Source organism: Elephantulus edwardii, unplaced genomic scaffold, assembly GCF_000299155.1.
Source record: "Elephantulus edwardii isolate Elephantulus edwardi_28Jun2011 unplaced genomic scaffold, EleEdw1.0 scaffold00296, whole genome shotgun sequence".
NCBI classification, from domain to species: domain Eukaryota; kingdom Metazoa; phylum Chordata; class Mammalia; order Macroscelidea; family Macroscelididae; genus Elephantulus; species Elephantulus edwardii.
This window is the reverse complement of record NW_006400046.1, coordinates 362,425-365,612: the sequence shown is the minus strand read 5'-3', so window position 1 is coordinate 365,612 and position 3,188 is coordinate 362,425. Positions and strand designations below refer to the sequence as shown.

The window sequence follows — 3,188 nt, the reverse complement described above, 5'->3', positions numbered from 1 at the left end:
AGACGCAATAATGGTATTATAAAAAAAAATATTAAGGCCCAGGAAGTGAGGGAATACCAATTGACATGGTCAACAAATAGATGCAGCCCTAGAGGGCGTCATGAGTCTATGCAAAGAAATTTGGAAGACAGCTACCTTGCCAACTGACTGGAAGAGATCCATATTTGTTCCCATTCTTCAAAAAAAGGTGATCCATTTGAATGTAGAAATTATTGAACAATATCATTAATATCATATGCAGGTAAAATCTTGAAGATCATTTAAAAATGGCTGGAACAGTGCCAGCCATTGAAAAGGAACTGTCAGAAATTTCAGCAACGTGGCCACAGTATGTGAGATGGAGCTTCAAAATCCTTGCCTCCAGAGAGCAACTTGGATTCACCCTCTCCGGAACAGACCTGTCTGTTCTCTTGGCAGTCCATGGTATGTATGTTCAAGATTCTTTAGCACCACAACAAACACGCATCGATTCCTCTTCTGTCATCCTTAGTCATTGTCCAGCTCTCTGATGCATAGTAAGTAATTGTGAAGACCATGACCTGAACCAGCCACGTCTTAGTCTCATCTTTGCTCTTCAGCACTCTGGAAAGGTCCCTGACAGCAGACTTTTCAGATCCAATTTGTCTTTTGATTCCCTGATGCTGATTTTCTGCTGCCAAGAGTGTTGATTGTGGGCTAAAAAAAAGGATTTTTAAAAAATGTCTTGAATGACGGTTTTCAAAGCATATCAATTTTCCATTCAATTCATACTCATCTTGCTTCACATCCCTGATTGCAATCCCTATGGTATAAGGTAACTCTAAGGTAACTCAGCCTACTTCCTCCCTGTATTCCTGTTTCATTTTCCTTTCCTTTCTTTTCCTACCTTTTGAATCCCTTTGTCCTTGGGCAAATGCTGCCCTTTTAATCTCAAAAGACTGATGGCTCTAAGAAGTACATAACTCTCTGGTGTTAGTGTTTGCTTTACAGACTCTTGGGCTGGAAGATGAGCCCTAGGGTGAGTTCTGATCCATTCCTGAAGGGTGATTCAGGCCTTAGTGGGTTTTGAAGTTTACATGAGTCGACAGGCCTGGCACAAAGGAAAGCACTGTCGGCTTTGTTCAGTGGTGGACTGCCGAGCTCCTCCCCTCTTCTGGGGCCACACTTCAGCTGAAGCATCTAGTGAACAGGCTGGGACCTGTGACAAAGTAGGTAGTACGTGGGCTCTGATCTCCACCCACTCAATGAACCCGGTGCCCCACAAGGCTCTGGACTGGGACACGCACCACGGCAGGGGTCCTGGACCAATGTCAGGGAGAGAATTCCAAACGTGAAAAGCTGGGGAATTGCTACCACGGGGAGCAAACCACAGCTTTCTACACTTGCTCACATTTGCATTCTGTTTCATGGCATTCGTTTAATAAGCACTCGTAACCATGGCAGCACCATCCTTTGCTGATGTTTAGGCTGCTTGGTCAGCCGGAATTTTCTAGTGTTTCTTACCACACCTGTGCCAAGAACATGAGGCAAGGAGTGTCTTTGTGTTTTGGTGGCAAACTTGGGAATCATGGGGACATGTTCAAGACGTTTACATTTTAAAAACAACACCTCTCTCTATGCCTCATTTATTTTTTCTATTTTTTTTTTTTGTGTGTGTGTGTGTACCATCAAATCAGATCTGACCAGTACAGGAGGAGATTGCCCCTCCTTCTCCAGCAGAGAATCTGGTGGATTTGAACTGTGCACCTCTGAGATTGCAGTGCAGCTTCTTGCCACTAGGTCACCAGAGCTCCCTATTATTTCTAATTTTAAAAACCAAACTTCTCAAACTCTGCCCATAAGTTTTTGACTAGGCATTTCAGAATTCTAGATAAATGGTCCCCAAGATCAGATCTTAGGATCTCAAAGTGGAGGATGTTAAGAGGGCAGGTTTAAAAGGCAGTCAACTTTTTGCTTTGTTTTTTTTTTTCTTTGAACATATTTTTTTTTAATTATTTTGAGTGTATCATCAAATCAGATCTGACTGGTGCAGGAGAAGATTGTTTCTCCTCCAGCATAGCATCTGGTGGATTTGAACTGTGCACTGTGCACCTTTGGGACTGCAGTTCAGCTTCTTGCCACTAGGCCACCAGAGCGCCCATCTTTAAACATATTTTAATAAAGACTAATAATATTTTTTTAAGAAGCGCTTGCTTTCCTTTCCTTTTTTTTTATGATTAAAACTATTGTGATTTCCAACCTCACAAAAGAACAGGAGGTAAAAAAGAAGCAAATCCCAATATATGGACTTTTATTAAAAATACATCAGTCGGAGGCTGCGGTGGGCGGCGCCCCCGGGCTCCTTGCTCGGTCACCGGGCGGCGGCGCTGGCGGTAAGCGAAGCTGAGTTGGCTCTCCCAGGATGAACTGTAGCTCCAAGACAAGAAAGTAGAAGCCCAGCTGACTGTCATGGCCTGTGAAGCACAGATGGACCCCGGTGGGGCAACCAGCCCCCTGGCCACCTCCACCCCTGGCTGGAGTGCCCTGCCTGGAGGAAGCACTGCTGGCTGGGGACAAGAGCTTTACAATGGTCAGGTCCTCACAGTGCTCCGGATGGACAACACCTGTGCACCCATCTCCTTTGATCTGGGGGCTGCAGAAGAGCAGCTGCAGACCTGGGGCATTCAGGTCCCGACTGACCAGTACCGGAGCTTGGCCGAGAGTGCCCTCCTGGAGCCCCAAGCGAGAAGATACATCATCTACAGCTCAAGGCCAATGCGACTGGCCTTCGCTGTGGTGTTCTACGTGGTGGTGTGGGCCAATATCTACTCTACCAGCCAGATGTTCGCTCTGGGGAACCACTGGGTGGGCGTGCTGCTTGTGACGCTGGCTGCGTCAGCCTCACCCTGACTCTGGTCCTCATCTTCGAGAGACACCAGAGGAAGGCCAACACCAACACGGACCTGAGGCTGGCGGCTGCCAACGGAGCCCTCATGAGACACCGGGTGCTGCTGGGGGTGATGGACACGGTGGAAGGCTGCCAGAGCGTCATCCAGCTCTGGTTTGTCTACTTTGACCTGGAAAACTCTGTGCAGTTCTTGTCTGACCACGTTCAAGAGATGAAGACCAGCCAAGAGTCTTTGCTGAGAAACAGATTGAGCCAGCTGTGTGTTGTCATGGAGACTGGGGTGAGCCCCAGCACACCAGAGGGGCCTGAGAACCTGACAGAG

The 3,188-nt window shown here is 47.1% G+C and overlaps 1 pseudogene; it reads left to right on the top strand.

Moving 5' to 3' along the window:
* Positions 1 to 2,427: 2,427 nt before the first annotated feature.
* Positions 2,428 to 3,188, top strand: LOC102855325 (annotated as a pseudogene).